The sequence below is a fragment of the Neopsephotus bourkii genome, unplaced genomic scaffold (assembly GCF_033783945.1).
Source record: "Neopsephotus bourkii isolate Nb327-2 ecotype Australia unplaced genomic scaffold, CSIRO-AGI_Nbou_v1 NB_1630, whole genome shotgun sequence".
Classification (NCBI taxonomy): Eukaryota; Metazoa; Chordata; class Aves; order Psittaciformes; family Psittacidae; genus Neopsephotus; species Neopsephotus bourkii.
The window spans coordinates 2,043,643-2,070,632 of record NW_026902105.1 but is presented as its reverse complement, the minus strand read 5'-3'; the positions used below and the strand labels follow the sequence as shown (position 1 = coordinate 2,070,632).

Below are 26,990 nucleotides of genomic sequence, written 5' to 3'. Positions count from 1 at the left end.
GGATTGGTTACTTGGGATACACTTTCCTAAATCATCCGGAATGATGTAGAAACTGTTGCAAATTGTTGCTGCATTTCTCATCCCTGGTGTTGGGGCTTTCTGGAAGAATTCAAACGTCAGTGCACAGTTTCATAACTCACAGCTCTCTGCAAGTGCTGAAACTTGCAGCAAGTTGCTGCAGGTGCAGATGTTGAATCATGAATCTCAAATCTCTGTTAACGTGATGCAATTAATTTCTGGTGTCAGTAGAGATAATTCTGTACCCACGCTCACAGGGCAGTGTGATTCACCTGTTACCTTGAAATTATTCAAGTGCTTCGGCTGAGTTTTGTGTTGCCTGATATCTTGGTACTGCTCTTGCAAATGCTTCAAAGGAGGAACACTTCTAAGACACACGGTATTAGGAGACAAATGCAACTAATTGGTAGGTCTTTGCCGGGAATGCACTGCCAGGGAGCAGAGTGTTCCCACGGTCACTCTGCCACAGAAATCTGAGATGAAAACTGGAAGTCTCCATCTGACAGTGATGTGGTGCAGCCTGTGCTCTCACGCAAAGCAGAACTGACGCTCTGGTGTTGCGGCTGAAGCAGTCTGTGTGCAGAACCCTGAAAAATGTGTGTCTGCTGTAGGCATTTGTAGTTTGTAAATCATTGTAACTAAGCGTTAAGCAACAAGCATTTCCTAATGACTGTGATGAGACAAAACGATTGTTCTTCATTACTGCCGAGGGAATGGGAAATCTACTGGAAATTGCCACAACTAAAAATCAACAAATCAGGATTTCTTCTAAAGTCAACAACAAGTGGAAGAGCAAGTCACAGCTGTGGCTTCAAGTGACACGTTCTTTCTGTCTGTGATTTTAAACTACCTTCTGGATAAGGAAAAATGGGGAGACGTTTGGAACAGAATTTGTTGTGTGGTGGTTTGCAGAAAATAGGAGGGAAGTGAATGCAGTGAGCCAAGACAGCAGCAAGAGAGGCAGAGCAGTGTGGTACCTTCATGAATCGCTGCTTAAAGGCCAGTCCTAATGCCTGTAAGAAGTGTGAGGAGTGACCAGTAACAGCTTGCTAGCAGGAGGAGGATTTCACTGGCTGGTGATGACACCATGGCACAGGGGTGGCCGTGCAGCCCTGCAACCTGAGCTGGCCTTCTTGACTTTCAACGTCTAGAGCGCTGCTATTTCAGACAACGGCATGTTTGAATGCGTGCCTACATTAACAGCTGCTCATGCGGAGCCCGAACTGGTTCCTCTCATGCAAGAATCCTTTTGCACACAGGTTAGCAAAAGGAGTGCCACCAAATGTGAACAGAAGCTCTTTGTAAGACATTAAATATTTCTGGTGTATTAAATTATGTTTATCTAAATACCAGAAGGCAGGAATCCAAATGAAGGATCAAGTATATACAGTAGTATCTGTCTTTGCTAAAAAAAAAACAAAAAAACAAAACAGATAACATTCTCTTAATGTAAAGCAGTAAGAAATCATAGTAAATTTGGTTTGAACTGTAGAATATGAATTTGTTATGGAGCCAAATTCCTTCATATGAGGACTTTTTCAGATAACAGTCTCTGTCAGGTTAGTGTTCTGGAAGAGAGGCTGGCAGAGCCTTGCATTGGTGTGAAGGTATGAATGTGTAAAGGTTGCACTGCCCTAATGAAGTGTGCATATTGAAGCAAACTAGTTAATAATTTCTGCTAGCAAGTAAGAACTGGAATGCCATATGCTCATCCTCATACTGCTGTTGTCTCATTGCAGGCTGAACATCTGGCTTGGTTTCATTTGGTACAGATACTTTCAGGCAAAAAATGAAACATGTAGACATCCATAGGCTTAAGCTGGCAACCACCATTTCTGTAGTGGACATAGAGACTAATGGAGTGCCCCAGAGAAAGTCATGGCAGCTTCTGTGTGGACTGATCTGTCCTGCCAGATGCATTCCTTACAAACCAGTGGGTTTCCCATGTATGGTGCTGGTTTGAGTCCTTGTGTCAGTCCATGAACAGTGAGTGGTTAACCAGGGCTTAAACTGAAGGCTGTTTTCAAACATTTTAATTAGAACAGAAGGCAAAGCTTTAGCCTTTATTTCAGAGTTCAAGGAACTCTTTTTTTTCTCTCTTTATCTAATGTTTACTAGAATTACAGCCTGCAAATGTGCACAGATAATGAGCATGTGTGTGTCCTTACCCTGTGCACTCCTATGGCAAAAGGAGGTTTAGGAAAAGCAAACAAAGCCTCCAGTGAGATCGCTTTGAAATAAGGCTAATTTAAGGAATTCTGGGGCTTTTAATCACCAGGTTGGTGTTTAGTATACCCGCAGCTCCAGTTTTATTTGTTGCACAGACTTAACGTATTTTCTTGGTCTCTGATACAGTTTGGGAAGTGTAGATCACGTTACCTACCCCACAAAGTTGTGCTACACCCACCAATGCGCCATTGTGCTGATGGTAAGTGAATTCTTGTTTCAGAATGTTATTCAGTTCTCTTTGGTTTTCAGAGTTGTGCTGTCTGATTTGCAAAGTGAGCACCTTGATTGCTAGTACAGGACAGTTTGCTTAGTTAAGGCTTGGTTGGTCTGTCCATTTTTCATGTGGAATGCAGCAGTGATCAGGGGAGCTGTTGGCCCTGGTTTAACCTGGGCCTCCAGAAAGCCTCTGCAGATGGAGCAAACGCTTTGAGGATTAAAAGGAATAAAGCTGGAGAGGTGTCTATAGAGGTGTCTATTCCCTGCATTTTCACACTTCAGGACCCTGGGCATTTCATATTGGGCATTTGGAGTCACTGCCGGAAGGACGACAGCTTTGTAGAAGCTTCTGGCCTTTATATGTTCCAAAACTCAAAGGTGAGCAGTTTTGTAAGCTCTTGTCTTCCTCCAGGCAGCAAGCGACCCTCCTGTAAAGCAGTATTTTTAAGCCAAGTAAGCAATCTAACTGCAAGTCAGTTTGTAAATCTTAACTAACATAAGGGTACAAGGGCGCAGACTTTACCTCCTGTGGGCGCTGAGGCACCTGCTGTTTCATTCCCAATGTGCTTCCCTGCCCTGACACTAATGCTGGCACACATGGGACCCAGGGGCCTGCACTGGGAAGCTGTGCCAGCTAGCCCTCCCACTCCCACTGCATTCTTCTCGTCTCTGCCCCTTCCTGTCATTTCATCTCCTGCCCTCCAGTCCAGGCCTCTCTCATGTTTCACCTTGACTTGAGGTTTACACCATTTCTGATGCACCAGGGATTTTGTTTGTCAAAGGTGTTTCTCTCACATGATTTCATCTTGTCATCTTCACTGCTTGCAGCACACCATAACCCATCTTATTTGAGCCGAGCCTAGCTGAGTCTATGCTGAAAGCTGTTGATGAGGTGGAAGATACCATGCTTTGAAGAGAGGGTATCAGTTTGCTCTAATTCACCAGTCCATTGCTACCAGTAGTAGTCATCTTTTTACCTTCCTGTAATAAAGAAACAAGAAGCTAACGTTGTATGAGTCTTGTTTTCAGTTTTTACTTCCTTTTTCTAAAGCTGTAGTTGATTCTGTTGGTATTTTCATTAAATCAAACTAAGTCATGTGTGGATTGCTTCGTCTTTCATTAGAAAATGTCTGAAATACGACTTGTGAACAAGCTGAGCTTGGTATGAGGAGTCTGTGCACCACTTGTGAGACTCTGTATAGTGGGACTGGATGGAGACCAGTCTCTCCCCCACTGAACAGGGTATTGTAGCCTCTGGGCTCCTGTAGTCTACAGAAGCGGTACAGATCACAAGAGCAGGCCGTAGGGATGTCCCGCATTTGCCACTCTCCTTTTGGCTATGGCTTCTTAATAGACTTATGCTGGTCACATAGAGGATGCTGAAGTGGCTTCTAGAGTGGACATACACCACTGGAGACACTCCCCTTCTGTTGCAAGACCTTTTACATAGGGCAGAGTTAGTCTATGAGGCCAAAAGAGATGTTAAGAGATGAGACCAGTACCTTCACGTATCAGTGATCTGGTATAACCAGCTGCACATGGGCCATGGGTTATGATGGTACGTCAGCTTTTTCAACTGTGCCCTGCACTGCACAGATGAGACATGGACACACATCTGCTGCAGAGGCAGCGAGGAGAGGAAGTGGGATCTGTGCTGTGTACTCTGTTATCTCTGCATGGCCAGTTGGCCAGCAGGTTGGAGTTCACCAACCACATGTGAAAGTCCCTGGTGCGCAAGAGTGAGCACAGCTTCTTCATAAAACTTTATATGGGCAGCTTCCCTGGTTTGGGGGTTTTTGGTAGGCAAGCAAGCACTAGGATGTGGGGTTCAGTGTGACTTTCTGGCACATGCAGGAAGAATGCTGAAAGTAATTGATCAAAAAGAGTAAGGAGGAAGATTCAGAGAGAGATCAGCAACTTCCTTAGAAACTGCAGATGTTTCCAAGGAAAAGTGGGCAGATGCAGACGTGCTCCTGGCGAAGAGAACAGTTTGGAGAAGATCTTTTCATTTTCATTCTTCCAGTTGTAAATATCCAGGTGTCATTTTACCAGAGCTTCAAAATGAGCCAAACAGTCCCAGTTCTGTAGCAAGAAACATAAGCAGAATTGGAGTTTTTCCTCTTAAGTAAAACTGATTGATAAGATTTTTATTGTGAATTTTATTTGTAACATCATTTAAAGCATTTCTGTATACTGGGACTCAGAAGGCCATGAATCTGAAATGATAAGGCATAGCAGCAGTGTCTGGTTCTGACTTACCTACCCAAAGAGTAAGTTTAGAATGGCAGGCTCTAAATTCAGTATCAGAATAAGTGATTTCCCCATCTCTTTTCTACATGTGTGTTTTGGATCAGGAGCACTTTTGACTGCTTGACTTTAACCAAAGCCAAGTCCAAACAGGGCTGTTCAGTTTATTCTCTGTTTTCTGGGGTTTTATTGTTGATACTTTGTCACTCAGATCTCAGTCTCTACCTCTCAGTGCACGAAAAAAGATTGCTGTAGATACTTAAATCTGAACCTGCCAGCAACCAACTGGGATTAATGCTGTGACGTTAAGTTGCATAAGCATAAATGGGATGCAGTTGGAAGAGAGTACATGGAGCAGGTAGCTTGCAGCTTGAACTGCTCTGTGCATTAATGCCTTTACAGCTCCCATCTGATTACTCAGGGAGCTATGCAGGTTGGGCGTCTCCCTTCTGTTTACCTATAAAAGAAAATGAACTTTTTATGGATGGAGACTCTTAATGGAATGGAAACAAATTCTTTATTCCCACTCCAGAGCCAAATTCCAGACGGTCTGGTTATAGTGTTATCACATAATCGGCACTTCCTTTCACACTCATCATGGTTAATGTCTCACAAAAAGCCTTTGAAATTGTAGGGTCAGTTCCATTTAATTTTCTTAGTTTATTAAAATATTTAATCTTTAAGAGGAGTAAATTAATATTTCAATTCCTAATTTGTTTAAAATGGGTTGGTGAAGTTTTTTAAGTGTTCCAGTACATGCAGATAGGTCTGACATTGAGGGGCAGACTTGTATAATGTAGAGTAGAAGCACGGAAATAATAGTCCAGAAACTGGGATAACAGTATCACTGTGGGTTTCTTACAGCCTTGTGGATGCCAGGGTATGCACGGAAGGAAGGAACAGCTGTGGCTTCTCTGGACTTAAAAGCGACCTTGGGGTAAATCTCCCTAAACTTCATGTGAAATCTCAGACACGGACTGGATTTTGTTTGTATTGAAATCTCATGACATCAGGCTGTTGTGTCTGACTTTCAGTTTTGCTAGAAACGCTGTTGGAACACTCCCCCTCCTGTTATTCTAGTGCTCCTGGGCCTGGCTAAGTGCTGGTGAGGTCTGACAAACAGAAGTTGGCTCAGGTTTCTTGAATGGCAGAAAACATTTATGTTTTAGAATTAATGCTTGCTTTATCTGTACCTTTTGTTCCTTTTGATTCCTCTTGTCCCTTAATGGTCTGCTGGAAATATGCATTCCACAGTGAGTCATCATGGCCTGCTGGGCTGAGCAGAAGGCAGACTTGGGAGTTATAAATCCAAGCACTTGCTGTGTGGCCTTAAAAAACTTACTTAACCTCTGCTTCCCCACCAGTAAAATCAGAATAACTTATAAATCTTTGAGAGATGTTGTCGTTAATATGTATTAAAGGACTTTAAAAACAAATGCTGGTGCTGAGAGCCTGTAGGCATTTTTACTCAGAGTGATTGTATTCATTTTACCCAATATATTCTAAACATAATCTAATGACAAAGGAATAGATAGCCTTTGATATGTCAATTATTAAGCTCATTGTTGTTTCCTGTTGTTTCTCTAGCACTCTTAGGCACACATGGATTGCAGACAAAAGCTCTGATCTCACATCATCACTTTCCAGATGAGACTCGTGCACCGGTATGTGAAGTCCCATTGATTTCAGTGGCTGTGGGCAAGCGCAGTGGGTGTCCAGAGGTGATTTAGATCCAGAATCATGGCCAAGTATGGAAAACCTGCCTGTTTTCAGCTCGACATAATGAAAATGGAAGGTGACTGAAATACAGAAGCTGAGCCGGGTGTCTGACATTTCCTGGAGTTCTTAAGAAACTCATTCCCAGGTTCAGTGCCTCTGGCTGCAGTTCAGTGTAGACAGAGTAGGAAGGACTGTGACCAAGGCACTTCCCTTTCTTCTTTCTGGTGGATGTAGGGGCTCTCACATTTCCCTGTTGAGCAGGGGATCGGTTTTCACTCTGGAAACAAGTTTGGCAGCAGGAAGATGTATGAGCTATGGAATCGGAGCTTTGGAAGGTCTTCAGTGACATTTCTCCATTCTTAGCACATCATTCAACGACAGCACTTGATGGCCAGGTCCTAAATCCAGTGCCCAGTCTCAGAAGTCAGGCCAGACACTGCATGTTTGTGTGCAGGAAGCTAGGGGAGTGCTCTCCAGCTGTGCCATGGACTCACTGTGGAGCTGCTTTGCTCAGACTTCTCCACTCCCACAGTTACTCAACTTTCACAGGGTAAAGATGAGTTTCTAAAGAGGGGCTGCTTGCTTTCTCATGGCATTTCCAAGTCTTACCTGTTCTGCTTGCTGGGTTGCCAGCCCAGGCACTCACCCAGGACCATATCTTAAAGGCCTTATTCAGCTGTCATACAGCCCTTGCCAGCACTGGGTCCTGTGCTGTAAAGGTTAGTGCCAAAACCGCTCGCAGCCATGGAGAGGGCAGGGGCTGCTGGTCCAACATGTCCTTTGGTATCCAGAAGGATGAAGATCAGGAAACTTCAAGGGAAGGAAATAAAAAAAAGATAAAAAAAGGTAAAAGCAATCAATCCACTGAGAGACAGGAGGCAGGACCAGTAAAGGGCACTCAAGACCCTGATGGCAGGTAGTACTTTATGAGGCTTTATTTTGGCTGCAAAATTCATTGCTTTCACCACCACTGTGCATGGCGTTGGGCTGTGGGAACAAAATTCCTGTGTTCAGGCTGCTGCACTGAGAAAAGTTGCCTGGAAATACCACTTTGATTTTGGTGGGGCTCTTAGTGCAACATAGCTAACATGAGAGACACCTATCTGCTGCAGAAACACCCAGACTCAAGACTATTCCTAAGGCTACAGAAGGTACAAGTTAGGCAGTCTTAGAGCTCCTGTGTAAAATTCCCTGTTCCTATTTTCTGTTGTGTTGTGCCTTATAAAATGTCCCTTACCACAGACTTTATTGCCCCGGGCTGGGGCAACATCAAGTGTGAATCCCTCTCGTTGGTGTGCATGCCTCAGCCTGCATTGGCCACATTGACCACTAAGTGATCTGTCACATTGATTGTTGGAGGTGGCTCGTTTCTTTTCCCAAGTAACCAGTGATAGGACAAGAGGAAACAGCCTCAAGCTGCATCAGGGGAAGTTTGGATTGGATATTGGGAAAAATTTCCTCATGGAGAAGGTGCTCAGGCACTGGAACAGCCTGCCCAGGGCAGTGGTGGAATCGCCATCCCTGGAAGTGTTCAAAAGCCGCGTAGATGAGGCCCTCAGTGACATGGTTTAATGGTGGCCTTGGCAGTCCTGGGATAAAGGTTGGGCTTAAGGATCTTAAAGGTCTTTTCCAACCTAGCAGATTCTGTGACTCTATGATTTAAAAATAATAGTAATTCTGATTCTAGAAAAACCTTTCTCCATCTGCAGTCAAAGATCCATCTTAATTCGGAGCAATTGTATCCTGTGCATTCCCTTACTTGGCTGCTTGCTTGTCTTCTGTGAGGATAAATAGATTTTTAGGGAATTTCCCAAGTGGAAAATCCCTGTCGTTTATGAGAACTCTGTGTGCGGGGTTGTATGCAACAGCCACTTCACTTTCCTTTCAGCCCAGTATCATTTTTATTAGCTTCATTGTCTGTCTTAGGTGTAAAAAAGGTGAGAAAAGGACTTTTTTGGTCAATGAGAAAATGAACATGAGCCAGCAGTGTGCGCTCGCAGCCCAGAAAGCCAACCGTATCCTGGGCTGCATCAAAAGGAGCGTGACCAGCAGGTCGAAGGAGGTGATCCTGCCCCTCTACTCTGCTCTTGTGAGACCTCACCTGGGGTATTGTGTGCAGTTCTGGTGTCCTCAACATGAAAAGGACATTGAACTGTTGGAACAAGTCCAGAGGAGGGCCACAAGGATGATCAGGGGACTGGAGCACCTCCCATATGAAGATCGGCTGAGAAAGTTGGGGCTGTTCAGCCTGGAGAAGAGAAGGCTGCGTGGAGACCTCATAGCAGCCTTCCAGTATCTGAAGGGGGCCTATAGGGATGCTGGGGTTGGACTCTTCATTAGGGACTGTAGTGATAGGACAAGGGGTAATGGGTTAAAACTTAAACAGGGGAAGTTTAGATTGGGTATAAGGAGGAAATTCTTTCCTGTTAGGGTGGTGAGGCACTGGAATGGGTTGTCCAGGGAGGTTGTGAATGCTCCATCCCTGGCAGTGTTCAAGGCCAGGTTGGACGAGGCCTTGGGTGATATGTTTTAGTGTGAGGTGTCCCTGCCCATGGCAGGCGGGTTGGAAGTAGATGATCTTAAGGTCCTTTCCAACCCAAACTATTCTATGATTCTATGATTACTAGCCCCTCAGTAGTTGTCCAGATTCCAGTCTCACTTTCACCACTGTAAATCCAGAGTAAGTCCACTGAAACAGTGATATTAGTCAAGCTTCTGACTATAGTTTTGCCCATCTTTATTATCTTGAGGCTCATTGTACGTAGAGATATCCCATAGAGATTGACAAAACTGTGTAAGAAACAAAACTGTCTCTTTCCAGCTGTGTGAATTGCAGGCAACTTTCCAACAATTCACAGTCCAGAAAAGTATTTTTGGATATGGGCAGCTCATCAATTCATCAGAGATACTGCTGTGCCTTAGCAGGGCAGCTAGCAAGTAACTCACCCAGTGGATTTTGTTACAGCGGCGCTGTCAGTGTAAACATCTGGTTATGATTTATGACAGGAGCACAAAAAGGGTGGCAATACTGATGGACAGTTTCTCTGGAATGGGGGAGACAGGTGAGCTGAGCTGAGCTGAGCTGCCTTGATGAACTGGTTTCTGTTGCCAAATACTCTCCCAGGAGTTGTTACAATTTGCAAACAAACAAATTTATTTGCCATCACAAATCACAGCTCAGCCAGTGACACATCCAGTCAGTGTGTCCCCTCGGCACCCTGCTGCTCTGGCCATGTTGACACCCCTTTTACTCTGCCAAAGCTGAGTTGCTGTTTTGTTGGGGTGGTTTTTAATCACCCATCTCTAAGATGAGGTGCTTGCCTCCTTTTGTGAGTCTAGGCAATAGATCTGATCCTTTGGATGAACTGTACCGGCAAGCAGGCTGAGGCTTTCCAAAAGCTTTTTCAGTTTAGGTCCATTCTGCTCTCTGCAACACCAGAATAAGCTTAAGTTTTGGCAGAGATGGTTTGACAGCAAAAGGATCTTAATCCTTTCTTGAGCAATTCTAAGAAAAATATCTATAACAAGTGTGAAGTGCAAGCCTCCAGCCTGTTCTCTCAGTCCTTACAGATGCAGGTGCTGATGTGCTGGGATTCCTAGTGCTTGTATTAGTAAAAAACTGCTTGTAAAACTTGGAGGTGCAAGATAATTCTTCATGGGTGGAAGCTGGCTCCCCAGTGTTAACTGGCAAATCTGTCTAAACTAAATATTGACTAAAATGCTTGGGCTCTGCTTGCAGCATCTTTAGCTTTAAACTCTGAATGCACTTTCTTTGTATTGGAGAAAAAAATAAAAGAGGGAACTTGGAGTTTTAATGATGGGGTGGTTTGAAGACCAAGTCCTGAAATGAGTCCTGAGTGCAGGAAAGTTGTTCCGAATAGCATACTGGAAAGTAAATGAAGGTAAAGGCATCTCTCCAGAGGGAAGGGAGAGTTAGTTTGCCACCTCAGCTGGGTAGAAAACAGAAAGTCTAAAAGAATTAGACCAAATGTGTCTTCCTATATAAAGAGCGACTTCCAGCAGGTAAACAGCCATGTGATTCAGGAAAGGAAAATACTGTTTCAGTGGGAACAACGAAGTATGATTCTTTTCAACATCAGAATTCAGTTCTGTCATTCCCTCGCCCCATTTTAATGGCACCCTGCCTCGTGAACTTGCAGTGGCTTTGTCTTTACTTGCCGTGTTTATTCATAATTTATATTACACTAAAGGCCTCTTTGTGAGAAAGTGATATTATCCTGCCATGATAACTTTAGGGATATTAAAAAGGGCAAGAATACATTTTATGCTGTTTTCTTAGTTTATGTACCCTGTATCTTTTTTCCGCTGTGCTAATAATGAAGGAGAGAGTCCAGCACAGGCTTTGTAAGTCACAGGCAGTGTAGTTCCAAAAACGCTGACGTGTGTGAGGTTATCATCACAAAAGTATTTCCAGAGACCTTGCAGGTACTGGATTCTTGAGAGAAACTGGCTCTTGTTCCAGCTAACGGCAATGCAGTCTTTATGGATGTACCCCAAATTCCTCTGTCAGGGAATGCATGCAGTGTGCTTTGCACAGAGCTATGTAGCATAAATATTATGGGTAAAACCTATTCTCTTTGAGCTTTGGATTATAAAATAAATAGTGAAAATTCTGTCAAACTAAAATTAGGCAAATAGATTCAGTGTTCATGGAGTTACTCTGGATTTTAATACCTGTTACCTGCAAGCTGTATCAGACCTTAAGCACTGACTTCATGCTTCTCTGTAGTCTTTTAGTTCTTGGCCCTGACACATCCTGTTTCTATCAGTATAACATGATTCACCATTTTACAAAGATTATCCATGTTCTTTATCTTGTGTAACCCAGTGTTCCCCAACTGAGAATGGGACCAGTTTGTGTTAGGCATGGCACAAGCATCCTGTTCCTCCATAGCACGCAAACCCTGTTCAGACATACCCCACATATTAATCATCATGGTACCCTGGAGCTGGCATTGCTGATGGCAAAGCTTGGTAATAATAATGGGTGTTTTATATCTTCAGGAAGTGCATCAGGAAGTAAATTATTTCTGGAACGATACCAACTGACATTACAGAGTTTGAGCCATCGTCTGCAGGAGTCAGCAAGACTTTTTCTGTAGATAGCAAAAATCATTTAATAATGAGGAGGTTTGAAGACCAGTTCCTGAATGCAGGAAAACTATTCTGAATAGCATATTGGAAAGTAAATGAAGGTAAAGGCATCTGTCTGTAGGGCAGGGAGAGTTTGTTTGCCATCTCAGCTGAGTAGAAAACAGTTCAGTCCTGACCAGAGCTGACACTTTTCACTCTAAACAGAATGAAAGCACAGACCATTTGAGCTGATTTTAGTATTCCTTATTCTCTGACAAGCATGTGAATATATCATTATGCTGTTTGGACAATTGTCATTTTCCACCCCACAAGTTACTTCGGTCTGTTTCCTGTCTATGGCATTAATTTCTATCACCTTTGGGATGTCTTATAACGCATGCCATTCATGTTAATGGATATTTTTTAAATATCACAGAAATACTTGCATTAGCATTAAATAAAAACCAGCACTCATACTATCCAGCCACCAGGTACGTGGCTTGCTATGCTGATGGTCCTCACAGAGGAAGAGCACAGAAAGCCATGGCTCTCTTGGGCCTCTCCATCCCAAATGTATGTTGTAAACTCAATGCCGAAAGCAAGAAACTGTTTTCTAGCCTAAGACACACCTATCAGAGCTTACAGCAAAACCAGATTTTACAAGGCTTTCATTCTACATGGGCTTTTATGACTAGCCACATCTCCACCATCTCTGAGTGCATTCCAGTGATGCCTTAAGCACTTTGCCCAACATCTGTCCAGTGGGGCTTGTTTGCTCACTGTTGCCATGTGTCCATGCTTTCCAGTTGAGCTTTCCGACAAAAAAGTGCCAGTCTCTCTAGACCCTGCTTCCTGCTATTTTTGCTCAGGCCTCGCTTTCTCAGATAATGCCCATCTTCATCCAGATATCCAAAGCAACTCAGCACGCTGCTGAGTAGCTTCAGCAGTTGCAGTTGCTGTGTGGGAAGATACAGACTTCTTTTTCTCAAAATAGCTCTTCTGTCAATTTGTATTCTTTTTCCTGCCTCCTAAGGCCTTGAATAGTTCCCTAATTTTGGTTGTTGGAAAGCTGTCACTAAGCTCTTCTCATAGCCCAAGCAGAAACAAAACAGAAATTCCACTATGTGTGACCATCTCAAAACCACTTCTGCTATGAGCCTGCAGTTCTGGGATAGCTCTTCTGACAGTGAGACTCACTCCTAATGGGCAGTGACAGCAGCTGAGCTGCATTGACTCCACTGTGTTTGGCCCATTTGGCAACTGACCTTCTTTTCATGTGCCTGTTGTGAGATGCGGGGCTTTCCATCATCCAAACCTGCCCCAGATGCCTACAACTACTCCTCTAGCACAAAAGCCTCTTCTTCAGAAGTGGATGTTTTGTCTTTGGAAGACAACAACTAACAGTGTCACTAAAAGCCCCGTCTGCCTTTTTGGCACAGTAAAGATCTCCTCAGCTTCCTCAGTTAGATTTCTTCAGTTTCTTGGCAAAAAAGCCACCCCCCTTGTAGCACAGTTTTTCCATCCCCCCTGCTGTCCCATTCAGTGGTAGGAATGAGTCATGGTTGTGAAGCAAATTAATCATCTGTTCAAACTGAGCTCTACGTTTCTCAGCAGTGCAAATGAAACTGATTTTTGCTGTTGCAAGGATGGCCTAATGTGAGAACTGAAAGAACAGTGTGAACGACAAGGGGTGGGCCTGCAGTCAGATGTGCTGCTTCTGCCATTACCAATGCAAAGGGAAGAGGACGTAGTAGTGACTTGCTGCAGCTGGGTGGGCTGTCTTCATGAACCACAGGTGACACAGAGAAGAGCAACGGGCATGGAGCTACACAGCAAATAGAGAGAAACCTGAATAACTACATCATCCACTACAGCAGGCAGCAGTCTTGTGGAAAACTAGTACATTAAGAGTATTGGTCACTGTGGTTGCAGTTAGTAAGATTCATTAGGAACAATCACTCACAGTTATTCCTGCAGCATCTTTTAAGCATGGGATTTCAAAGCACCCACCAGAAAAACAAGCAAACAAACAGAAGCCACTAACACACCCCCACTATGTGAAAGATTTTGAGCCCCAAATCAACAATTCCCACTTGGTATAAATATAAATAAATGATATAAATAAAACCTCAGTTAATTTGCAAAGCAAGCACTCAGTGTTACAAATATGTTTCTGTTGAAATTGATTGTGGTTTTTTTTACAGGGGCTGCAGCTCTCAAAGCATCTTACCAAGATCCCAAAATTTTCACTACGCCTCTGTAGGAAGGTGAGATATAGATGGGATAGTTGTCAGTAAAGTGGATGGAAAATTGGCTGGACTGCCTCACTTAAAAGGTTGGGATCAGCAGTACAAAATCCATCTAGTGGCAGGTTACTACTAGTGGTGTCCCTCTGGGATGGATACTGGGGCCAACACTGCCAAATGCATTTATTAACAACTGGTACCTTTGTATGACACCAAATTGCAGGGATGTGGGTGACATGTTGGAGGGCAGGGCTGTTATCCAGAGGGACCCTGACAGTGGGAGGAATGGACTGACAGGAGCCTCATGGCAATCAGCAAAGACAAATGCCAGGCCCTTCATATGGGATGGAATAACCTTGTGCAATGGTTCAATCTGGCCAACTCTCTAGAAAGCAGCTTTTTAGAATGGGTGTTCTAGTGGGCATCAAGCTGAGCATGTGGCAGCAATGCCACAGTGGTAAAGACCAACTGTGTTGGGCTGTATTAGCAAGAGTATAGCCAGCAGGCCAGGAGAGGTCATTCTTCTCTATTATTCTATGCTTGTGAAACCACAGCTGGAGTACTGTGTCCACTGTGGGGTTCCCCAGTTCAACAAGTTCATTGACAAACTGGTGCAAGAGCAGCAGGGGCTCATCAGGATGGTGTGGGGGTAGGAGCACCAAACACGATGTTTGAAGAGAGGCAGACAGAGCCTTTCTAGGTTTTGTCTAGGTTTTATCTAGTTTGGGGTTTGTTTCTCTAAAAGGACATGAGAAAAGATAAGCTATTTGTCTGGTAATAAAATAGCAATTGAACCTGAACCTGGAGTTCCTTCATCCAAGACGAGTGCCCTGATCTTCAGGCCAGGAAGTGCTAACCTCCCTCCACTTTCCCTGGCACAGCACATGCTCCATCTGGAAAAGTAGCTCTGAACAGAGTAAGTGAGGAAAATACTTTCGTAAGGAATTTCTGACCAGGCCTATCTGCTGCTTGCAGCGCAGAACCACGCAGCAGCTTCAGTACAAACAGTGAAGAAAAAACTTGCTCACATTGCAACCGCTCTATTTCTGCCACAGAAGGAAACTGGGGACAAAGAAGTTGGCCGGTATTTTGGGATTAACACCTCTGAAATGTGAAATATGTGCCAGGACAGATTATAATCATAATGACAGAGCTTTGCTTTTGTGTCTCATGCAGTAATGATTTATTTGATCTGAGCAGTGATTTCCCACAGAAAAAAAGAATTCATGTGGTCATCAGGCACCTTGTGACTGTGGTGCTTCCGTGTGTGGCAAGAGGGGCAGTGGTAACTACAGTTTGGGAGCAGACTTTGTGAGCAACTACAAAATAAAGATGCTTTCGGTGACAAAGGCTGCTGCCTTTGTCTTACTCTCATGAAAGGGTGAAGTGCAAAGAGATGTAAATCTGTCCTAAATGCCAGATGAAATCTTTGCTCACTGCTTTTTCATCTCTCCTTTTGCCGGAGATGTTGGTGATAGCTGGAAAATGCTCTCACCTGAATGACTGTCCCAGACTCCAGCCAAGTCTGAAGAGGGGAACATGGGGAAAAACTGTCCCTTATGGTTTTTATTGCCTCTCTTTCAGCTGAATTCAGTTGAAAATTTGATATTTTATCTTTCCATTTTAATCTCTGTTGCAGTCTTGAGCTCTTCAGGGCAGGCATTGCCTCTGCCTGAGTGACCAGTGTCTACCACAGCCACTACCGCAATAGAGAATACTTATCCCCAGCTATCCATTGTGGGCACTGTGGATAATGGTGGTAGCAAAATGAGAACCAGGAGGAAGTTATTTTTGTGCTGGTGGTAACAGGGCATTTGGGGAGAGCATGTAGAACAACAAAACCATGCTGCCATGCTGTATGTTAGCCAGCAGTGTTATATACTATGTTGTCTTGAATATTACAAAGACTTTTTATCCAGTTCCCAAATTGCTTGGTGAATAGAGGGAAGGTTATTCTGAATGGATTTGATGGTCAAAAGTTGACCATCCTGACTTGTATCTCGCTGGCACTTGGGTGAGGCCCAAGGATGCTTAAAGATGCCCTTTGCCATCACAGGCACATTTGGGAGTTCCCAAAGAACCTGTGAACACTTGGCTTCCCACAACCACCCTGGGAATCCCAGGGAGTCTTTTGTTTACAGTCTTCATTCTGGGTCTGTTCAAACACAGATCCTGGATCCTTCCTTTGACTCCTGGATCCCACTCCCCTCCCTGGTTGTCTGTTTCCTGCTTCAGCCATTCACACTGGCCCTGCCTGCCCCACATCCTCTCTTGGTGAGGAGGGGGAAAACATCCCTGCTAGACTGCTAGCGAAGTCTTCCTCAGAAAATGTTTCATATCCAAAGCCAGGATGTATCTCTAGATAAAAACACTGCTTTCTTGAACAGGGCCACTGTGTCCAAATTGGGCAAGGAAAGTTTTTAAATAGCCTTAGCACAGCCTGTTTACCAGCTCCCAGGCCATGAGAGGGAGCTTTTAAAATGCTCTTCATGTACAGGAAAGCCTTTTGTCTTCAAGAGTTCAACACAGGCCCCTGTCCCAGTCACACAGTCCTGTTTACCAGCAGGCTCCCATCCTTTGCCCCTCTGCTCTGGGGTGTCTGCTTAAAGCGAAAGACACCGGCAGCATGCGGTGACGCAGCCGTCAGCCGTCCGTTCTGGAGCAGTTCTTATCTTGTGTTTATACTCTCAGTGTACAGCCTGCTTCAGATCTGCTTGCTATGGCTGGTGGCAGAAAACGTGCTGCCTGATGCATTCAGAGAGGTGACAGTCAAAGGGGTTTCAGTTTCTTTCCATCACTCTGATACTTCCGCTTCTTCTTTCCCTTTTAATAAATCTATAGGTTTATAAAGTCACATGTGAGAGGTTATGCACAGTTTGGCAGGGGTGTGTTAGCTGTTAATCTATTAGCCTTAATAAGTAGTTTTAGCTCATGGTGAAAAGACTAGTATTTCTGATAAGCCTGTGACAACAGACATAAGAAGTCCCATAATTACAGTTAAATAACGAGAGTTTCTTACAGTCTGGAGCCAGGGGACAAGGTCAGGAACCTAACTGTCATGGCACCTCAAATTTGCACAACTGTGCCAGTGCAGTAGGCATCATCAGGGGCTGATGTTATATACCGTTATTCTCTCCTGGTGCCTCCTTTTACCTCTCTGGAACCCTGGAGTCTTCACCAGAAAAAATAGACATGATACAATGAGAAGCAAGGCAGAGTTTAAGATAATTGAGTTTCTTAATTGTATTTCTGAATTATCCAGTGTCCAGCATTGTAAAGATGGTGTTTAAACTGTTTAAAGGTGTTTAACTCTTGAAGCTTCAGAATTTCTTATTTGCAAAACGAGCCCATCATGTTTTAGTGTATTTTGTATAATATACGTATTATATAACAGTTTGAGGCCCAGCTGGATGGACTGCTCTTCTTGAGCTTTTAAAATATGCATGACTGGATTATAACATATTGATATGTGGTCTTGCTTCTGGAAGAAGGGTTGGAATGTGCAAATCTCCCTAGAGGAGGAGGTAGATTTAATCTTTTTAAGAGGACCTCTCAGGCTTATAACCACCACAGGCTGTACCCTCTATGGGGACCCTTTAACAACGTCTTGGAAGATTTATCTACAAAGATACCAAAGCTCAAATACCTGATCAGTTTCTATATAGATAGCCTCTGTTCAGATGCTCCAACATCCACCCAGTACAACTTGCTTCTCCTTCCTTTGGATCAATAATGGCTAATAAGGAAGAAGGTACCACATCAAACTCCTTCAGCATAGTATTGCTGCATGCTGACAAGCTGTTGGCTGAAAGGAGGGACCCTTAAGGTGGTGTCTGTTAAGAAGAAAAAAATAACAATGAAGTTTTTAACACAATCCCTTTCATTTACAAAGCACGCACAGAAATCTGTTTCTTTTAGAGCAGAAGAAATGAAATAGGAGTGACAGCATCTTGGGGCTGGGAACAAAGGCATTATCTTTCAGCCAAAAGTCTGTGCTAGGGTGGGGGGATTTTTCCTGCTAGAAGACTTCTGTGTTTGTCTGCACTTAGCTGCTATCTTTTTTTTTCTCTGCTGTGTCTGCATGACTTTTACACTCGCACAAACCACCAGAGACAGCAAAGGAGACACTCTGCCTTTGTTATGAGGAGAAATCTCTGTTGTTGGAGTGATTTCATTCCAGAAGGGAGCCTAAGCCTAAGCCTTTCTATAATGCTGGGAAGTGGCTATGTCTAGCCCATAATGTTACTTATCATTGTAATAGGTCAGAAGGTGTAAGGAAACAAATAAGGAGAGGACTGTAGGTTTGATATTTCATGAGACCAACCTATGCCATCAAAAACTATACAAAAATCTTTGGACAACCAAGATCTTTTTTACGCGTCTGAGCTAGAAGCTGCAGTTCTCATGGTACTGGTTGGGAAGGATAGCTTTGAGATCAGTTCACTTTCAATCAAATACTTTTAATAGTCTAAGGTAATGACACCGACTGCCCATAGAGGGAACTGGCAAGGGGAGAGATGATATGCTTGGGCGGTCCAGGAACATGTAGGGAGCACCTGAGGACTGAGGGATTAGTGGGTGAAACAGTGCAGGATGACGTGAAGCACACATCTGTGCTGATTTTCACTGGCTAGCAGAGGTGAATATTGCTCCCTAGGTTTATTTTTGGTAGGTTTTTCTCCAGAAAGGTGAGCAGAGGTGGGCTGCTTGTTTCATGGAAAACTATCCTCTCATGGGAAGCTGGTTTAAAGGCTGTCTGGGAGAGGTCATCCCAGTGGGCAGTGGTCATGGGCTCGCTCCCTCAGAGGCTGGTAGCACATCACAGCTGGAGTCTTCCCCCCTCAAATTCTGCACTGGGGAAGATAATAATAAAATCCAAATAAGTAATAGGAAATCCAAAATATAGCCTATATATTCACAAAGTAGATTTTCTCATTATTTGGTATTTTTTCCTGTCATCTCAGCTTGTCTGATAAACTTGTGCAGCCATCCCCAAGCCATTTTGACTGTCTTTTCTGACATGAGAAAAACCACACTATTGATTCCCTTCAGGTTAATTTAGCTATGAGAGGGTGTGAGTGTGGTTATGTGGGTGTGGTGCATGGGTATGCTTATCAAAATCAGATAACACCAGGAAACTAATTACAACTTTTAACTGCTGTTGCAATCTCTTCTGTGGAAGAGAAGTTTTCACATGAATATTTCTTGCATTAGAGGTGAAACCAGATCCCCGTCCCGCACTTGCTGTGTTTGGAGGGCTGCCAGAAAAACTCCTTTAAAAAGGCATTCCTGCTGGAATATGTCACGGACTATTCTCGCTCCCAGCTCTGACGGGCTTCAGATGGGGAGCTGGAATGCAGACCTCCCAGTCACACACAGGAGTGGCAGCATTCGCAGGGCTCACGTTGCAACCTAGAGAAAATAAGCATCAAGGCAGGGGCAATATCAGATGAAAGTGACAGGAAGGAAGAAGCAAAACCATGTGCTGTGTGTGGGGAACTCAGCAAATCCACAGCTCCACAAATCTGCGCCTAACACTAGCCAGAGCTTAAATCAGTGTAATGATTAGCTGGGATTTACACATAACGTACGTCTACTAAGAACTTATTTTTATTGCTTTTAAAGGTGGTAGCCCCACAGCAGAATGGCTGCTTGAAGCATAGATTGAAAAGCAAAGAGAGAAAGAAGCATCTGAGCTGAGTAAGGTGAGAATTAGAACATAGAAAACTCTTTGAGGCAGAGCATTTGACGCAGAGTCCTCTTCCTGAATCTTCTGGTTAGCCCATCTCCCTTAGAAGGGGCTACCCTGCTGTGTGGAGAAAAAGGGGTAAATACATACATTCTGAGCTAGGGATAATTTCATTTTAGGTTCTTTGTTTCCCAGGTATACTTCAAACAAGCAGACCCCACCACCTCCCACTAAATATTTCCTGCTTCCTTTGGTGTCATGTCAGATTAAACTTGGACTGTCTTTTACAGATCATGTGAAAATGGTTCTATTTTTGCTGGGTAACTGTCATGAATATCAACATATCAAGTAGAACAGACTGTGATAATAGAAGTGTTGATCTCTGTGGCTGCTGAAATAGTGGCAGTAAGTGAATCTCACTGATACTTAATTTGCAAATTGAGTTGCACCTATTTAGGGAGGGGGAAACAGCAATGCTCATATTGATGAGAAATTCAACATTTAAAACCACTCCTTATTAATGATTCAAAACATACAGTTCCTAGGAGCTGTAAACAAGTTTGGTATTCTGCACACTAATTCATAACCATTATCATATGTAGAGAACAAGAAGTTACTCACAAACAGATGTTCCCAAACCCATTCATTTAAGGCACATTTTACTTTCCAAGTCCTAGTTAGCAACTTTCTGTGGTGGGTGGATTACATGAAAGGATGGGAAAGCAGGGATTAGTTTGCCTGCAAAGGAGCAACATCTCCATGTCTGTTCTGGAGTCTTTTCTATCTTGCCTTGCTTGGATGAGTTATTCATTTTAGCCTTGCCCTTTCTACCCTGGAGGGCACTCAGCTTTATGTTCTGAGGCACTGTGAGGCACTATGAGATGCCAAACTCGTTCTATTACCAGACAGCTCTATCATTAAATGTGTTCTTTGCACTGACTGGTAATGAAGCCTGGCATTCACAAATGCTTCTGCCCAGAGAAGGCAATTATCTTGCTGTAAGTTATAGGTGAGTTTTCAGGGAAAGAAATGCCAACAGCTAAGGGAGAAGGAAGAACTACTGCTTGAAGTATTATTTCAAAGTGACTTTGTGTTTCTCAGGGCCGAGTTCAGCCATACTTGAGTACCTCCAAGTATGGAGATCCCACCACCATTCTGGGCAACCTGTTCCACTGGTTAACTACTCTTGAAAATGTTTTCTGCATGTCCGGCTGGAATTTCTCTTGCAAATTGTAACCACATCTACTCTCCTTTTTCTGTGCATGTCCAAGAAGCATGTAACTCAGTCTTTGCTGTAACTTCCTATTCAGTAGATGTAGGCAGCATGAAGACCCTCCCTCAGCCTTCTCTTCTCCAGGGTTAACGAATCCAGTTTTTGCAGTCTCTCCTCCTGCAGCGTGTGCTGCAGCACCATGACCATCTTGGGTGGTGACCCTCTACTGGACTGTTTCTAATTTGTCAATGTCCTTCTTTTATTAGGAGGCCTGAACTGAACACGGTAATCCAAATGTAGTCCCACGAGTACAAAACAAAGGGGATCTTTACATGGATCCTTACAAGGAAAAGTTCTATCATGAATTACAAAGCTGACCAGGCTGTGCTGAACTCTCTGAGAACTCCTTCACTGCAATTACTTAAAGAGGGCTTATAAGAAAGATGGGGAAAGACTTTTTAGTAAGGCCTGTTGCAGTAGGATAAGCAATAGTGGTTTTAAACTGAAAGAGATTTAGACTAGATATAAGGAAGACATTCTTTATGATGAAGGTGGTCAAACACTGGAACAGACTGCCCAGAGAGGTCCTAGGTGCCCCATCCTTGGAAATATTCAAGGTCAAGTTGGACAGGACTCTGAGCAACCCAATCTAATTGAAGATGTCCCTGCTCACTTCAGGAGGAGGGGCGTGAATTAGATGTCCCTTCCAATGTAAACTATTCTATGATTCTGTGGTTTAATTAGCATGCTACTAACCCTTTCTGCTACCTTTCTGAGAAAGCCAAGGAAAAGAAGACATGGCCAGACTCTTCTCAGTGATATTTAGTGAAAGGACAAGAGACAATGGACACAAACTGAAATACAGGAAATTCCATTTGAATGTAAGGAAAATTACATCATACTGTGCAGATGATCTAATACCATTCAGTTTGCCAGAGGGGTTGTGAAGCCTCCATCTTTGGAGATGCTCAAATACCAGCTGAAAATGGCCCTGAGCAACCTGCTGTGGCTGACCCTTCTTTGAGCAGGGGTAGGCTGATGCATGGGTCTCCAGCGGTGTCTTTCAACCTCACCTATTCTGTGATCCTGTGAACTGCTAAGTGGGATTAAAGAAGCTATAAGGCAGGTTATAGGAAGAGGGAATTTCTATTACCCACATTTGGATCAATGCCTCATCAACATGAGATCCAGAGATACAATAAAATACCATTTTCTAAAAACCCTATCCTAGAACCCACAAAAAGATGCTATTCTGGATTTAATGTGGATGGCACACAGAACCTCCTTCAAATGTTAATGGGAGAGCAGTTCTGTGATGATAATCACGGTACAGTTAGATCAGTGTTGCAATGGGAAAGAACGACCCTTGTTGCAAGAGTATTTAAAAATGAGATTGAAGTAAAAAAAAGGAGAAAAAAAAAAGAAAGCAAACCTTAAAAAGAGCAATGAAAAACCCAGAAGAGGACAGGCAGCTGAGCTGCTGTTAAAAATTCTTCTATTAAAATCCCAGGTGAAAGTCATGCCACAATTTGAAAAGAAAACAATGTGGTCCAAAAAGGCTGCTTCATGGCTCAGCAGGAACATTAAGGATGGTATCATAGACAGTAAGTTAATGTTTAAAAAATTAGAAGCTTACCTGAACTAGAAGAACAGGAAAGCACATAAAATATGGCAAGTCAACCAGATACCAGAAATTAAAAGGGCTAAAAAGGAATGTGAGTTGAGTGTTGCAAAGGCTGATAGTAAATAGTTCTTTATATAGCAAAGGCAGGAAGCCAGCTAATTTGATGACAAATATGTAAAAGGGCACTCAGGGAAGACAAGGAATCAGCAGAAATACTCAGTGAGTTTTATGTACCAGTCTTTCCTGGTACATAAAAAGCCCCTGGGAGAGCCCCAAACCTAACATATACTTGATAGCATTTCATTAGAAGAGCTAGACCAATCTGAACTTAATTTACAGGAAATATCAGCCGAAACAGAGGATTGGAGGTCAGTAAACCAGCAGGACCAGGCGCCATTTACATGGTAGTTCCTATGTGAAGCTGTAGGTATATAAACTGTCATTACAGGTGGCCTCTGTGCCAGAGGAGGGCAAACTTGCCAGTGTAGCTCCCAGCTAGAGGGGTCTTGGGCAACTACAGACCAATGAGTCTAACTTCAATCCCTCCTGTGACAGAAGAGCCATAAGACCACTATGCACACAGAGAAAGGTGATGTCAAGGGAAGCAGTCAACATGATTGCTTTAAGGGACAATCCTGCCTTATCAGTCTGCTGGAACTCCTTGGCAGGATAACAAGTACATAGATAAGTTGGACATAACGTATTTGGATTTTCAGATAGCTTTGACAGTTTCTCAACAAAGGCTGAGAAGATACTAAGTCACCATGGACAGGGAAAAAGGGTCCTTTTGTAATCTGAAAGTGGAAAGGAAAGGTTAGGGCTCAACACTGACTTTTCAGGTCACACAAAGGCAAGACAACGTTTTGGGGAGAATAATCTAAATCTTGCTCACCTGGTGCTGAACTCACAGCTGGCAGCCATTACTCAAGGAACAGCTCTTGGAGTCACCATTGACAGTTCCCTGAAAACCTTGGCTCAGTGGTTGGTGGCAGCCAGAAAGCTGGGAAAATGGTGAGCATCCTCAGGGAATCTGCTGAGAAGAAGGTGGAGGGCACCATTTTGCTGCTCCAGCTTCGTGCACCCACATCTGAGGTAGGGTGTGTAGTTCTGGTCTCTGCATCTGCAGGATACAGCAGGTTACAGAATGGCAACCAGAAGTGCCAAGGGGTTCAGCTTCCTTAAGAGGAAAGACTGGAATACCAGGATTGTTCACGTTAGAGAGGAGATGGCTGAGGAGTGATCAAGACTTCTTTGTACTCTTATCTTTCAGAGTATAGAGCTGGGTGTGAAATCTGGTCACCTGGCAGTGAGGGAGCAACTTGCTAAAAAGAAAAGCAATTGTTTCCAGGAAGCCAAAGGGGTTTGTTGATGGTATTGGTAGTTCCCCAGAGGAACTTGTTGTCACAGGGACCAGGGTTGTTCCTCTGATCTCATCACACCCTGTGCCCAGGAGGCTCTGCAGATGGCTAAGCAATGTCATGTGTTCTGCAGGAAGTCAAGTTTTTGTTCTGTCACCCTTGAGCCAAGGACCGACCCAGTCCATGGGTGTGCAGTAGTGATGGAGCTTGTAGTTGAGAAGAAGCAGAGGTCCTGCAATCAGTGCTGAGGCATTGCCATTAGAGCAAGGCATTTGCTCCAGTCTTCTGGCCAACTTGTTTTGAGTGTCTTTTGCCATTATGTGGTTTGCAGTTGTGTCCCAAAGGAAAATAAATTTTGTGTGTGCCCTTTATGCTCTTTATAGGATCTAAAAAAAAAGGGGGGTGTGTGGGATGGAGGAGAGGGGGAGTCCTTTGTTTTGAGTTTCCTTCCAAACAGGATTTTTTTGGTTGTCTTTGGATTTTTTTGCCTTGTTTTGTTTTACTGGTTAATGTCATCATTCATCTTTCCTGTTTTTGCTGTAGGACTTATTAGATGGTTCACAGATGTGCACTGGAAATTCCCTCATTGGAAATGAAAAGGTAGTGTGCTGAATCTCAAATACAAATAATCTTCAGTTGTAACTTGAGTTGGTATTGCTCACAAAAGCAGCCAGAAAAGAGATTTCACCAGAACTTGTTGCTTTGGTTTCCTTTTTCCCTGGAATTTTAAAAAACTGCCTCCCAATACTTGCGCAAGCCCCAAAATAGGTTTTTACAATAACATCACAGCTCAGTTGGCAACCTTCCCCAAAACAAGTCTTTCCTCATCCCATACTTTCTTCAGCCCTTTGCTAAATGCAGTGGAACTTTCTAAACAACAAAACCTGTTTTTTTTCCTTCATCTCTTCCCATTTAAAGTAACTTGTTGCCTGTTCAAGTATCCGTTTATGCTGTTCACCACAAAAATGCCAGGCTGATTTGTAGACATATTTCCCTGGTTCTCCCTATCAGCTGTTCTCAGGATCTCCTGCATACATATTTTTCCACTCAAGCTTGTACCTGAGCTCCTAGATGTGACCCTCTCTCAGCTTTCCAGGTTTCCTCAGAGGAGTTCCCACCACATCTGCTCCACATACTGAGCACCTTTGGAGATGCTGAACCTTTTATCTTTCTTAATTTTGCATCTTCCTGTTTCAGACAGGACATCTGGTTTTTAATGGAAAGCCATGACTCTCAAGGCCACCAGTGACAGCCCTATACCATCTGGCCCATTAAAACAATATTCCCAAATACTTCTGTGCATATAGTATGTCATATTTTCTTCATAACATGTGGCAAAAAGCACTTGGTTGGAAAATGTACTATTCACTGAAGATGGTGGCAAACACCCCCATGTCTGCTGTCCCACCCAGTGTGGGAGTTCATCATGCTCCTGCAGAGAAGCTGCCTGACGATTCAGCAGAGAAAGGTGGCTGAGCACCAAGGGTGCCAAGCATCTCTGGAAATTGTATCGTGTTGTTTTCATTAGTTTCCAACCTTGGTAAGCTGGAATTGACAGAACGCTCTGAGGGAGTTCAAAATCAGAACAACTGAATCACAGCAGACTCACTGGAATGACAGAAGGCAACAGCAAGCAGAAGTCTGCGTGAGTCATCCTCAAGACAGAGGCCAGTGAAAAGGGTGGGTGTGCTTTGTACTAAAGCACGTGGCTCTTCTGGGGACATGAACTTCTCAGGGGCTTCTGCTGTCCTATTCTGGTGTAAATGCAAACAGTCTATTGCTTTCTATGAATTGCTCTAGGTACGGATGGGCGCTGTTAGGAGCATGGAGTACAGTGCCACAAAGGGTGTTGGTCTGATTCCCACACATCAGCAGTGTCCCAGCACCCTTGTGTTTTGACAGTTTGTAAAACTGATGTTGTGTAGTTCACAGTAGACAGCTGCCTGGTAAATACAGCCACCACCAAGCTTTTGCTCAAAATCCCAGAAGGAAATGAGCTCCCCCATCCTCTACATATCCTGTGTTTGTTTCTAGAAGGACATGTTTTACCCTGCCATCTTCAAATCAAGTAGTTCAAATCAAAGAGATACAAACTGCTCATCTCTGATAGAGACTGATATCTCTTCAACATGCTGAGGCTGCTCCCAAATGTCCTTCTGTCAGAATGAGCTGGGTGAGATCAGGCAGTTTAAGTCATCTGTTGGCTTGATAATTTAACTCCTTTTGACCCCAAAAGGTGAGGGATAGCCCAAATGAATGCTCGCCCTATCAGTGTGCCAGTGCATGGGGGCTGAGCAGCCAAGTTCTCACCCTCATGCTCCCTGCTGCTGAGTGCCAGACAGCATGTTTGAGCTACTCCTTCCAAGTGACTCCAAAAGCTGCCTCTGGCCAGGCTCCTGATGAATTTTCCATTCAGGGCACTGTTATCTGCAAGATGTTATGCTTCCACATCATGGTCCAAGCAAGGATCTCAAAGCTCTTCATGGATGCAAATGAGCACAATCTCACCAACAGCCTTCCAAGAGGGGGACCATCAAAAGCCTCAGCTTGGAGCCATAGTAATGGAGCTATTTCTCTTGGTCCAAGGATGCACTGCTGTACCTCCCACCAATGATGGAACACCCTCAGCTACAGCCAGTGGCAGAAAGAGCTGAGGGCACTCAGCACAGTGACTGAATGGGTTCCCATCCTGGCAGGGAGAAAACAAAGGGCAACATCCAGCCAACCTGTTAAAAGCATCCCACAAGGTTGTACTCCTACAAAAGTGTCCACAAGCGAACCTCAGCACCTGCAGATACCTGTCCCTTCTCTGAAGGAGCAGCTAGCAGGGACTGAGGTGACTGAAACAGAGCCTGTCCTCTGTCCTGCTCCCCTGGCTCTGCCTGGCTTTATCTGTCCTGGGTTTGCTGCTTTTGCTGCTCTTTTTGTCTGTCACAGAAAGAGTGCCAGCGTGACCATAAACTCTGTGTTCTCCTGTGGCGAGGCCCCTCCACATTCAAAGGAACAAAGTCAGGTTACTATTTACAATAAATATTCTAATTTCAGTGTGTGAAACCATTGTCTTGACAACTTCTTTCTGTGGCTAAGCATGAAAATGTTTGCTCAGACTGGACCAAGGTCTATTTCAAGTGAAAACCTCACAGACAGGCATTCCTGCATCCTACAGCATCGTTGGGACAGTCAATGGTGGCTCAGTCCCTAAGAAGCATTGCTGCTGTGCACATGAATGAGTGGCTAGCACTTCCAGGAAGCTAAGTGATGGGCAGTTCCACTTTTTAATGCTCTCTGATGTCCAGTAAAAATATATATGCTAAAATATGTGTACCAGCTGCCTTGA

General features: G+C 43.8%; 1 long non-coding RNA gene across 1 annotated transcript; it reads left to right on the top strand.

The window, feature by feature from the left end:
- Positions 1-23,026: 23,026 nt before the first annotated feature.
- LOC133223103 (uncharacterized) lies at positions 23,027-26,446 on the top strand. Its single transcript, XR_009728461.1, has 3 exons — positions 23,027-23,387; positions 24,197-24,253; positions 24,851-26,446. It is a non-coding gene; the product is annotated as an uncharacterized LOC133223103 (long non-coding RNA).
- Positions 26,447-26,990: the final 544 nt, after the last annotated feature.